The sequence below is a fragment of the Schistocerca gregaria genome, chromosome 3, assembly GCF_023897955.1.
Source record: "Schistocerca gregaria isolate iqSchGreg1 chromosome 3, iqSchGreg1.2, whole genome shotgun sequence".
Lineage (NCBI taxonomy): Eukaryota > Metazoa > Arthropoda > Insecta > Orthoptera > Acrididae > Schistocerca > Schistocerca gregaria.
Window position 1 is genome coordinate 386,776,859 of NC_064922.1, and position 14,191 is coordinate 386,791,049.

Here is a 14,191-nt window from a genome sequence, read left to right on the forward strand (position 1 = left end):
TCATCTGCTACTGCCTGCTGAAGTTTGACGTTAACATTCGCAATCTATGTTTGGTTGACAATAAATGTGTAGCCAGACTTGATTTTATAGCTATTCCTGGGCCACTGAAACGTGTCAGTTCAAGGTCGCTCCTCAAGCGTGTAATGTTGGCAGTATTACTGACAGATAAGTGAGAAATGTGAGGCGCTGCATCGTCTGAATCAATAACAGCACCGAACAAAAGCCGCAACAAATGTTTAAACCAATATAGAAACCCGTGTGCGGTGCGCATCCTCATGATAGTCCTTCGATAGCAGTGTTGCTCACGTCATAAGTGCTTGACAAGGCACCTGTTGGGAGTCAATAAGCTACTGTCATAGCATGTGATAAACTGAGTTTAATTTCATCAAACACATGTTGCATTTTAGAGGGCCAAGAAAGGTCATACTTGCAGCATGTGTGTTTGCTGTCCAGTTTATTGGTCAACAATGCCTATATAGCTGCTATGTGAGGTAAGTAACATATGCAAAAGTTTATCACGCTGAGAAATTGGTGTGATTCGTGATAATTTGTAGGCCACTAACATAGTGGACCAGCAAAGTTACTTCAGATTTCCTAAGTTTACATTTGCCATTGTTTAATATCATGCCAAAAAGTTCAAGACTCTTGAAAATGAGGGTGAGATGTTCCTTGTGTTCTTGTAGAGAAGATGAAAAGACCAAACTGTCGTCCAGGTACACATGACAGGAAAGAAACTTCAAGAGGATATTGTCAATGAAGCATTGCCAAAGTTTGAATGCATTTTTTAAATCATAAGAAATAAACAAAAACTCTTAGAGTCCAAACAGTGAAATTATCAGTGTCTTGGATAGGGTAGGAATGTGTGAAATCTGGAACTCATCACAGAGGTGCCTGTTGAAGAATGAGTGAAATCTGGAATGTTTGGTATTATTGAGTAGCTGTCAGGGATTGTCCGAGTTTTTAACCCCCCTCCCCCCCCCCCCCCCACCCCCCAAAAAAAACTCCACTATGAAGGAGTGTGTGGTCAGCACACCGCTCTTCCAATCGTATGTCAGTTTATGAGACCAGAGCTGCTGCTCTGCTGCTACTTAATCAAGTTGCTCCTCAGTTTGCCTCACAAGGGTTGAGTGCAACCCGCTTGCCAGCAGTGCTTGACAGACCGGATGGTCACCCATCCAAGTTCTGGCCCAGCCTGACAGTGCTTAGCTTCGGTGATCTGATGGGAACTGGTGTTACCACAGTGGCAAGGCCATTGGCGTTTAAAGCCCAATAGTCACCACATAACCTATACGTTTTGTCTCTTCAAGGGAGCTCAGTCGCTAACCAAAGAGTCTTATTATCTCAGTGTCAAAGGCTAGGTCACCACTGCTTTCTACATTAATGCTTATGGCAATGTAACTCTTCTGCAAATCAATAAATCCATAAACATGTCAAAGTCCAGAACTCAAACCATGCTAAACTTACTGCAATGTTTTGAAGATTTAATTCCTATCTTTAAATGGAAAGAGACGGCAAAAGTAAGTGGCATAACACCACCAACAGCAAAATTAAACCACTTAAAATGAAAGAGCATTTATGGCCATTCCAGAATCATAAAAATAAAAGGGGGTGTTATAGTACATCCAGTCTGTTATCTGATTATTTTTTCTTTTTCTTTTGTTTTTTGTTCATTTCTTTGATTATTAAAAAAAATGACAGCTGTTACACCTCTACACAAGAAAGGAGAAAGGTGACAACTAATGATTAATACCCAACCTCTCTTGCACGTATCATTTGAAAACTTGCAAGGTAGTGTCCGTTAATCAGGAACAGTTTAATACAGCACAGAGCTTATATCACCAGAGAATTGTTAGAAACTAAATCATCAGCATTTAGTCATTTTTTTTAAATTTCAGGCATGGTATTTTACTACCATACTACATGTTTAGCTTGTAGGTGTAAGCAGCAAGTGAAGATTTGTACCAAGGCCAGGAATTGAACCCAGGGCTCCTGCTTACTGGGCAGGTGCATTAACCACTAAGCTACCTTGGCACAACGGTTGACACAACTGCATGGATTACCCTGACGCACCTTACTCCTCAATCCAAATTCCCATTGCTGCCCCAGTCTACTTTAAATTTCCCCTTACACATGAACAGAATTGTCAAGGCTCTCCATGTTCTTTAATGCTACCTCAACGTTGAATGTAAGTGGGGGATCCAGCCCGAAACCCAGGTGCAGGTACCTATACGAATGAAATTACATGAGCGGAATTTAAAGTAGACTGGGGCAATAGTGAGAATTTGGATCAAGGAGGGAGGCATGCTAGGGTAATCTGTGCAGTTGTGTGAACTGCTGTATGGAAGTGGGTTAGTGGCTAGTAGACCTGCCTAGCAAGCAGTTGACCTGGGTTCTATTCCCAGCCTTGGTACAAGTTTTCACTTGCCAATTCAGTCTATGTACATAAAGTCATATCTGTATGAGACCAATAAAGTATCTGAAAGTGTTTAGCTTAGTTTATTTTTGTCCATAGATCATGTTTATAATGATATTAGATATATCATGTTGCAAGTTTTATACAGAATAAACAAAACTGCTGACAAATTTATCATTCACCAGTAACGAAAGTAATAGGAATCATAACAGATAATAGTAACCAGATATTGTAAATACAGGAGAAATGCAAGAAAGCATTTATTTTTTAGTTAAACTGTGTGTTAATTAGCTGAGAGGAAACAGAGAGAGAAATTTTGTTAGGAAGATAAAGAGTACCATTTTCAATATAAATAATTAATTATGGGGTACCATAGGGCTCACTATGTATTGTTAGTTTTGATTTATTATTAATAACCCACCACAACAGTATTCAAAAACAGATACTGTACTGCTTGCAAATGGTAACAGTTTCTTTATGAAAAGAATGATTATGAGTTTCAGTAGCAAACTGACAAGCAGCAGAAGTAGCCGAAAAATCGTTTAAAGGTAACTGCATCAATTAACTGCATGCATGAAATTCAGCAACATAAAAAAAACAAACTAGAATCAACATAAATTAGGGAACAGCCAAAATTCAGCAAAAAAAAAAAAAAAAAAAAACACACACACACACACACACACACAAAATTTTTAGATTTGTGGGTGGATGAACATTTAAGGTGTGAAGAACATATAGAAATGGTTGCAAAAAGTGAAGCAAGTATTGTTACATGTTGATAATGCTCAAAGATTGCTGCATTGGTGAAGCAGTGTTAAGTGCTTATTATGCCTGCATGCACAATCTACAAAGGTATGCTACATTACTCTGGGGATACACTGCTTTTGCAGTACAGTCATTTAAACTTCATAAGATAGCTGTAAGATTAATAAAAATTGCATGTCCTGTATGGTTTTCAAGTGAATCTTATATGTACACCACTCATCCTGCAAAATAGTGGCAAGTTCTGATAATTATGGTGCAGGTATATAGTGATCGTGCACCCTTCTCCCCAAAGTAGACCACAAAGGCTCAATATAATTGAAATCTGGTGACTTTGATGGCCAAGGGATATGCAAAACTTCATCCTTGTGCCCACAAAACCAATCTTGGGTGATGCAAGCTGTGTCAACGGGGGTCCTGTCATCTTGGAACACAGCGTCACGATTGGGGAACTAACACTGTACCATGGACTTAATCTGATCAGCCGGAATGGTCCCATAATCCTTGGCAGTAAAGCAACTGTGCAGAGTAGTCAAAGAGTCCCATAGATTACTGCAATATGACTGCCCAGATCATCGATGAATTCCTGCCATTTTTCATTCTTGGGACACCATCTCAGCCAGTAGTTGGAAACAGTATGAAACAAGACTCATCCGACCAAATGACATTCTTCCATTGTTCCATATTCCAGGTTTTTCTGTTTTCCTGTTCTGACATTTGCATCACTGATGAGTTGTTTTGGGATTCCAGCTTGCCCAGCGGTTCCCTGGTTATGGAGTTCCCTGCCTGCTGTTTTGGTGCTGACAGAGTTCCTAGTAAGACACTCAGTTCTGCAGTGACTTTTGAAGCTGTCGTCCTCTTATTTTTCACCATGCTCCTCTGAAGTTACTATCTATCAATATCACTAAACAGATATTTCCATCCCTGTTGAAAACTTCAGCTAACTTGGTTACAGAAACACCCACCATACGGGCACCAACAATTTGCCTACATTCAAATGCACTGAGGTCTGACATAATACACTCGCAACTATACATAAGACTGTTCTGACCACAACTGACACTTTGAACTTATTGAGGACATTGCACAGGTGTTGTTCATGGTCAAATATAACGGCACAACCTGCAGGCTTGGCTAGCATCTGCTTTAATGTTCAAGTATGCATTTCTCATGGTGTTTCCATATTTTTGTTCATCAACTGTACCAATTTCATTAAGACTCATGAAGAGTTTTCAAATTTGAATTGTTAGGTCCACAATTATGAAACAAGGAATAGGGATAACTTTCATAGGCATGTACACACAAAACCAATAAATCAGGACAGAGTATTATGTAAACAAAAAAAAGCTCTTCAGTGTATTGCCAAATAAGATAAAAAGAATACAAAACATTAATAAATTTAAAAGAGAACTAAAAAGATCTATGAATGATTAATAGCTTCTACAGCATTAATAGACATGTGGTATACTACTCAAATCTGGTGGTCTGTCACTTAGTCTCCCTTCTTAGAAATTTATAATTATCACAGTATTTGTAGATGAAACTAAATCTCTTTGTACAGCATACCCCAGTTAATTAATTTGTGCAGTTATGTGTCTTTTGTGCCACATATAGACATGAAATTCTGTTTTCTTACACGCATTTAACTGAAATATTACTTACTGTAGTAAAATGAGTCAAGATGTTTCAATAATTTCTCAGCCCTGTGTCTTTTGTATCCTCAAGTAAGTGCATAAAATTCTGTTTTCTTATATTTAATTAAGCAGAATAGTGTTTATTTTACTATAATCAATCAAGATATATTGATAAGAAAGTTACTAGTCTACATTTAATATTACAACTTATAATACATGCCTGTGTTTTGTACATGAAAATAAAAAATGTAAAAAGTTTATATTGTCTCACAATCTGACAAGTCCTAATCATGAATGTGCAAAAATGGGCACCAAATAAATAAATGATAAACACTAATAACCTGACTTACGTTACATCACTACCTTTCATCTTAGCAACTGTAGCCTTTAGCCAAGCAAACAGAAAACTGTTACTGCATTCTGATGCAAGAAGTTGTAGAGAGCAATAGCTGATATGATGGAAGTCTCAGGTCTGGCCCTAGGACGAGACTAGCTATCACATGTCCAGCTGCTGTTGCTGCTTGTAAATATCACCCTTTCCTTGTTTTCCATAAGAATCACTCTTGCAGTTACATATCTGACCTACGTACACTTCTAGCATTTGACTTTGGTAATCCAGTATATACTTAATATTTCAGGAAAAAACTAACTTGTACTAAAGTTCATAGAAGAATGATAATACAAGTGAGATTTACACTCACCTTTATTCCAGTTCCAAATTTCAGGTCATCATCTTCTTCTCTAGGGGTAAAATTGAGGTCATAGGTTTTTCAATCCAGAGTAAAGAAGCATATTCATAATTACACTGCACAATACTTTATTGCACAGTTCTGTTAGTTGTTGCAACACTGAGGTTTTACAATAAATATTTATTTGTTCTAAGGAGAGCTTCTCCAATGGATTTTCTCATGATAATCACATTTCACAGATATCTGATTTAAATTCAGCTTCCAGCTACAGATTGAAACAAAGAACTTGAGATTGGCACATGATTTACATGCTAGATGATGACTTAACAATTACTGTAGAATGATCAACTGCTTTGGCACATATTCAATTCTACATGTTAGAACCTAAGCTTCTAGTATATTCTAGAAAGGTTCAAGTTAATAATTATATTGACTTCCTGTTTTTCAGTAATGAACAATTTAAGCAAAACTACATCTTCTAAAAGTTTTGAAAAATGTAAGGATGACTTTGTAACACAGATTGTTTTAAATAGTTATGACATATAACTTGTGAAGTATGTCACATAGGTAAGACAGCAAATGCCTAGGTGTTTCTACCACGTGAATGTATTTATGAAAAGTTAATTATGTTTGTGAAACACAATAATAATTTTCCATTTAGTGAACAGATAAATTTTGTGAACAATTATGTAAATAATTTTGGAAAATACCTTAAATGTGTAGCATTTTAGGTAAATCATATAAAGTGGAATCTACAGGATAACTAATTTTGACAACACAACATTATCTCACAAAATAAGCAAAATTATTATTATACTGTGGACAAATTTGAAGGATAGAAGATTTTGGAAATGCACCAGTGTTTAATGTTACTATTTGAGAAAAGTAAATCTCATAGTTTATAGCAAAAAATTAGAATAAATACAACTGAAAACAAGGTGGTATTGACAATTTCTGTTATCCCAGGAATTTGCCATAAATCTTATTTTGTTATATGCGAGAGGGACTGGAACACTGCTGATACACCACAGTACAGGGACCATACTGTCACAGTGGAGACCCAGACTACAGTGCATCATAGTCTGGCACTATGCCATATCCGGGGCCTATGTGATCTGAAATGATGTTCTGTCATGACAGAGACAGGGTCAAGCCACCCGCTTGGGTATGCAACATCTGTCATCGTATGCAGTCAGCTTCAAGAGATACTCCACAACAGTCATTGACCTGACATGAGTCGTCCAGACTGCTGCTGCTAGATGCCACCTCCACTAACTGTGAGACAATGGGCTGCAGCTAGCCCTGATGCTGCTGTGAGCTGAAAAGGCACCTTCCAGCAGGGGACTGACTGCTGGCTGACTTCAGCGGACTTCAGAGCACCTTTCCCGGGGTTTGTAGTTCACACATGTAACTGATTAGCCATCTAGCTGTCACCTGCATTTCATGCACACACTTTGCAACTACAAACTTGTGCCTGTGAACTGCTGTATCCTATGTTGGGGTACTGAGTTTTTTGTGCCCAGGTGCTCTATGCACTGAGCCCAGCTCAGGCTATTAAGTGGTCATGTATCTGTACCAAACTATGTGACCAACTTGTTACAGAGATTGTTGTCAGTGTTTGCCTACTGACACCTGCCCAGAGCTGATGCAACATTACACTTACCAGGGCATGTAGTGTTCAATAAATATTCAAGACATCCTGACCCCATTGCAATTTATTTAGATACAGTCTTGCAAGTATAAGGAAAGTAGAGTAAATGATATGAGACCCGTTATAAAAGTATCTGACAGTATTTTTTTTTTGGGAACACCTGATGGATTTGAATCTAGCATGCTTGCGTGAGCCAACCTCGAACCTTCATGCGCATGCTTCAGTTTTTTCCTGCCTGTCAACAGCATCAGTTGCTGGCAAGCAGCATTTGGGTGAGGCAGTGCGTAGCACTTGCATTAATTTCTCATTGCAAGGAAAATGATGGAACAATTGGAGCAGCACTACTGCATCAAATTTTGTCAGAAACTAGGTGACAGGTAGGTGGAAACCTTTCGGAAGATTCAGACACCTTTCAGTGACAATGCTATGGATATCACACAGATCAGGGAGCACTACAACTGGTTTACAGTCAGCTGCACGTTGGTGGAGAGTGAACCATGCTCTGATCAGCCACCAATGTTCTGAAATGACCAGATCACTGCCAAAGTGAATGCTGTGGTGATGTGGGACCATCATGTGACGTCAGAGAACTTGTGGAAGAGGGTGGGCACCAACACTTTCTTGGCATATTCCCTTGTGACCAAAGATTTGGCCATGAAGAGAGTGTTGGTGGAATTCATGCCAAAGCTGCTGATTTTAGAGTAAAAGCAACTTTGTGTTGAAGTCTCACAGGACATCTTGGACTCCACAGACAATGATCCTGATTTTATGAACACACTGGTGACAAGTCCTGGGTGTACAGCTATGACCCAGAAACAAAATCTCAGTCATCAAAGTGGAAGAATTCCTTGTCACCAAGTCCAAGGAAGGCCCAGCAAGTGTGGAGTGATGTCAAAGTAATGCTAACTGCTTTCCTTGATCCCGCATTGTGGTACACCAAGAGTACACATCCAGGTTCAAACAATCATCAAAGCGTACTACAGGGATGTTCTCCATCACCTATGTGATGCTGTGTGGTACAAGAGACCAGACTTGTGGTCAACAGGAAATTGGCACCTCCATCATGACAATGCTCCAGCACATTCCTTCGACTTAATTCGTACTTTTTTTTGGCAATAAAAAAAAAGAAAAAAAGGAAAAAAAGAAAAAGAAAAAAAAAAGAAAAAGAAAAAGAAACAGATTCCTGTGCCTCAACAGGATCCTTTCTCTCCTGATATGGCCCCCTGCAACTTCTGGCTCCTCACCAAACTCAAGAGGCCATTGAAAGGAATGCAATTTCAGACAAGAGAGGTCATTATGGCAGGAGTGACAGCTGAGCTTTTTTCAGTATGCTTCCAATAATGGCAGCACTGCTGGGAAAGAAAAGTGTGTGGAGTCCCAGGCAAACTACTTTGAGGGTGATTAGTGTCCAACAGTCCAGGTAAGCCAGGACTGGTTGGCTTTTTTTTCCATGGGTGGCCAACCACTGTAGCCCTCTGTGTGTTTTTAATTCCTCTTTTCTGGTCTTTGTCTGTGTTTTTCTTGTTCTGTGTCGTCCCTTGTCATTTCCATTGCTTGTTTTTCATCCTTATAGGTGTTTCATTGTCATGGAAAAAGGGACTGATGGCCTTTGTAGTCTGTCTTACTCACTTTCATTGCTATGGCTGGTTCTGAAGTTTTTCCAACTAACTGTACGTTTTCCATGTTTTTACCAATTTTAGATCTAGTAACCATTTAAAATAAATAATTATAAGTATAATAAATACACAAATACAGTCTATTGAACAGTTTCTTCAACTTTATACTGAAACAATCATTGTTTCATGCTCACCCAGTGTAGAGTTTTAGGCTGCATTGGTGAGTGGGTGTGGAATCGTCACTGGTGTACAGCAACTGGTGCGGGTGGTGTCAGTAATTGGTTTACATGCCAGTGTCGCTGTGATGTGTGTGAGAGCTGTATACTCCCCACACTGGATCTTCTTAGTTGAATTATACTTGTCCTATCTCTTCTTAGTCTAATATACCAAGCTCTTCTTTCCATTCCTTTAATTTTATTACTCACTTATGTCTTTGCCTTTGCTGCATTCACAAATTTTCTTTTTCATTCGATTTCTGTTTCGTCTTGTTATACTCTGTTGCTATGACAACATTCACTTTTCTCGTGCACAACTTTTAAAGATAGTTTGAAATCTTATCAAGAGCTGACTGAATATTTTTGCATCTTCTTTCAGACAGTACTGCAACATATGAAGAAAGTCAGAGGTTACTATTAATATTGTCTTCTAGGTCATTAATACACAACATGAAAGCAAAGTTCCCAACACACTTTCCTGAGGACACACAAAGCCATTTCTACATCTGATGTTGAGACTCATCCAAGATAACATGCTGCGTCCGTCTACCAACATGTCCTCAATAAAATCACACATTTCACTTGATACCCCATATAATTGAACTTTTGACAATAAGCATAGGTGCGGTACTGAGTCAAATGTTTTTTGGAAATCAAGAAATACTGCATCTGCCCAACTGTCTTGACCCAAAGCTTTCAGTAAGTCATGTGAGAAAAGTGTGAGTTGGGTTTCATGATTGATGTTTTCAGAAACCATGCTGGATGGCATGGAAGAGGTCATTCTGTTCTAGGTCACTAATTATATTTGAGTGCAGAATACGTTCTAAGCTTCCACAGGTGGTAGTTTTGTGAATCACTTCTACTACTCTTCTTGTAGATGGATGTGACCTGCTCTTTCTTCCAACTACTGGGCATGGTTTTTTGTTAAGAGACCTACATTAGATTATATTTATAGGAGGGGGCTAACTCAGGCACAATTCATAGGGATTCCATCAGGCCTTGGAACTTTGTTTAGTTTTAATGATCTCAGCTGGTTCTCAACACCACTGACACTAATACTTATGTTACTCATCTTTTCAGTGGTACAAGAATTAAATTGAGGCAATTATTCTGGGTTTTCCTTTGTAAAAGAACATTTGAAAACAGTGAAGCATTTCAGCTTTTGCTTTGTTACCCTCAGTTTTTGTTCCTGTCTCATTCGCTATGGACTGGTGCCACTAACAGCCTTTACATACAACCAAAATTTCATTGGATTTTGTGATATATCAGGTGACAATATTCTGCTATGGTTGTCACTGAAGGCCTCATGCACAGCTGTATTGAGGCCAAACATGTTTCATTCAGCATCTCTCTATTTATAGTCCTATGATTTATTATACATCTGTAATTTGGTAGTTTCTGTTTCTTTAGTAGTTTCTTTAAGGTGACTGTATACCATGGAGAGTCCTTCCCATTATGAACTGTTCTACTGGATGCTTATCTATACAACGCATGGTCAACTTTTTTTTAAAACTTGAGCCGCACTTCCTATACGTGCTCCTGTCCTGTATGCTATGATGAATGAAGTAATTTTACCAGAGGATGAGCAGAGGACACTTAATGCATTTTTATGAGGGGCCCCTACAGAAATTTTGAGGAGATATGGACATGGGCTCCGATTTATTCACTCACAACTGTCAGATTGGTAATAGAATGTGAGGAAATTGACATGTCAACTGGACTTTATGTTAGAAGGACACTGTTTTCAGCCAATATATTGTACTATCGATGTGTGAACAGACAGGGCAGTGCAGAGACAACATCGCCAACCATGGGACAGTGGAAGCAGAGGCAGAGGTCAGCATAATGGTAACAGTACATCTACATCTTCATCTACATATATACTCTGCCAGTCACCAAGTGGTGTGTAGCGGAGGGCACTACTCACGCCAAAGTCATATTTCCCCACCTCTGTTCCACTCGCGGATAGCGCAAGGGAAAAATGACTGTCTGAACGCCTCAGTATGAGCTCTAATTTCCCTTATGTTTGAATGGTGATCATTGTGCAATTTGAAAGTTGGTGGTAATAATATATCCTCTACATCCTTGGCAAAGATTGGATTTTGGAATTTAGTGAGCAGCCCCTTCCATTTAGCACATTGTCTATCTGCAAGTGTGTCCCACTTCAAACTTCCTGTGAGACTTGTAATGGTCTCGCGATGGCTAATTGTACCAGTCATGAATCTTGCCGCTCTTCTTTGGACCTTCTCAACCTCTTGAATCAGACACAACTGGTAAGGGTCCCATACAGATGAACAATACTCTAAGACTGGATGAACTAAAGTATTGTAAGCAATTTCCTTTGTTGAAGGACTGCATCGCTTTAGGATTCTACCAATAATCTGCAATCTAGAGTTTACCTTACCCATTACTTGTGTAATCTGATCGTTCTGTTTGAGATCATTTCGAATAGTCACACCCACACACTTGACGGATGTTACTGCTTCCAAAGACTGGGAATTTATTTTGGACTCATACATTAATGGGGATTTTCGCTTTGTTATACACAGTATGTTACTCTTACTAATGTTTAGAGATAACTGCCAGTCATTACATCACACATTTATTTTCTGCAAATCCTCATTGATCTGTTCACAACTTTCATGTGATACTACTTTCCTGCGGACTACAGCATCATCGGCAAACAGTCTAATGCTGCTGTCAGTACCATCAACCAGATTGTTTATGTAGATCGTAAAAAACAGCAGACCTATTATGCTGCCCTGGGACATACCTGATGTTACTTTTATTTCTGTTGAAGTCTCCTCATTCAGGACAACATACTGCTCTCTGTTAGAAAACTTCCTATCCAACTACACATGTCATCAAATAGACCATAAGTGCGCACTTTTTGAAGCAAGCGACAGTGCAGAACTGAGTTGAACGCCTTTTGAAATTCGAGGAATATGGCACCAACCTGGGAGCTGGTATCTGCTGTATATTGTGCACAAAGAGATTCAGCTGTGTCTCACATGACTGCTGTTTCCTAAAACCGTTCTTCAGATGAGCTTCTCAGAGTCTAGCAAGGTCATTATGTCTGAACATAAAATATGTTCCATGATTCTACAACAAATCAATGTCAGTGAAATTGGCCGGTATTTATGTGCGTCCGATTTTCGATCCTTTTTATAGATTGCTATGACCTGGGCCTTCTTCCAGTCCTGTGGAATTTTCTGCTGTTCCAATGACCTTTAATAGATGATGGATAAGAATGGTGCTACATTTGTTGCATAGTCAACATAAAATCTTATGGGGATACCGTCTGGGCCAGATGCCTTCCTGTTGTCTAAGGATCTTAACTGTTTTACAATCCCAGATGCACTAAACACTATGTCAGCCATCCTTTTGTTTGTTCCATAATTGAAAGGGGGAATGGTGTTGCAGTCCTCTACCATAAACAATTTATTGAAAGCTAGGTTTACATTACCCATACTGTTAGCAAGAGAAGCTATTTAATTATTTGTAGTGTTCATAGATTTTATGTACGACCAAATTTTTTGAGGTTATTTTTAGGATCTGCAGATGAAATACTGCTTTCATATTTGTTAAAAGAATCTCTCATTGATCTTTTGACAGCTGCTTTCATTTCACATAACTTATGTTTGTCAGCTGGGCAGTGACTAAGTTTAAAATGACTGTGCAAAATTCTCTGCTTTCTCAGCAACTTCCCAATATGTTCGTTGAACCAAGGTGGATCCTTCCCTCCCCTATATTTTTGCTAGGCACATATTTGTCTAGCAAATGGTGGACAATACCTTTAAATTCTGACTGAAGATCCTCAATTTCTTTGTGTCCCGCAGTAAATGCTTGGAGCTGACTGTGAAGGTATTCATTAATGACACTTTTATTTGGTTTCCCAAACAAGAAAACTCTATGTTCTTTCTTTGTTTTTTTTTGCTACTTCCACTGACATAGAAGACACGACGACATTATGGTCGCTAATATCTTCTTCTATATTAACTTTCTTTAAAAGATTAGATCTGTTTGTCACCAAGGTATGTAATATGTTCCCATCTCGAGTTGGTTTTCTAACCAATTGCTCAAGGTTGTATGTTGAGAGTGCTCCTAGAATAACTTCACATGAGCCTTTGCTTCTGCCCCCTGTGATAAAAGCATAATTTTCCCAGTCAATGGACGCCAGATTATAGTCTCCACCTATAACTAATGGATAATTTGGATATTTATTTCCTATGTACTCAAGACTTCCCCTGAACCATTCAGGTGGAATCTGAGGAGCAATGAGACCATATGGAACCATTGTGAATTATAGTTCGACAGCAACAAAGACATTTTCTCAAAAGTGAATGCAACCGAGTTTGAGAGGGGAGCCAACTTCTTAAGTACAAAAAATGTCTCTGGGAAAGCCCAAGAAAGGAAGTGTGACCATTGGAGAGCATCTTCAGAACCCCAAAAGGCGGCAAAGTGCTGTATAAGCTGCTGCAAATATGTGTCCCACTCCTCCTTGATATTGTCAAATAACGGAAACGAAGGTGGGTGGGACTCCATCTGGGAGGTGACCACAGTCAGGATGGGTTGTGAACCTTGTACTTGCAATCACTCTGATAGAAGCTGAATTTCCTTATGCAAAAGGTCTGTTTGCTGCTGGAACTGCTGTTGCAATTACTGGTGCTGGAGCAACTGTTGCTGTTACATGAGCTGTACAAGTTTTGCATCCATAATGCACTGTTAACCTTTTACCTCGTCACCAATCCTAGTAACCGGAATCAAGTGAGACCAGAGCAGATCGGCTGACAGGGAATCGACAGTACAATGCAGACATGCACAACAGGGAAGACTGACAACACAGATAACACAGCGAAATACCAAAACCAGAGAGCAAAACCAAATAAGATACCAAGATGTAGCAACTACCAGCGACCAGAGCAACGATGAATAGAGATACATCACGAGTGCTGTCAGAACATAACTGCGGTCTGAGACCTGATGCTGTTGACTTTACAGGACCACCTTGAGCACCGATTGGCCAGTGTGTTGGGTGTGGCCCATGCGTAGTGCTGTGGCAGTGACAGCAGCACTCACAGATCATAGGGGTGCCACCTAGCGGCTGTTGTTTACATCCATGCCTTCTGGCGAGCTGTCAAAATTGTCGGACTGGAATACCAGAATGGGCAGTACAATTGAGTGAGTTTGATTTTGAGGTCGTACATAAAC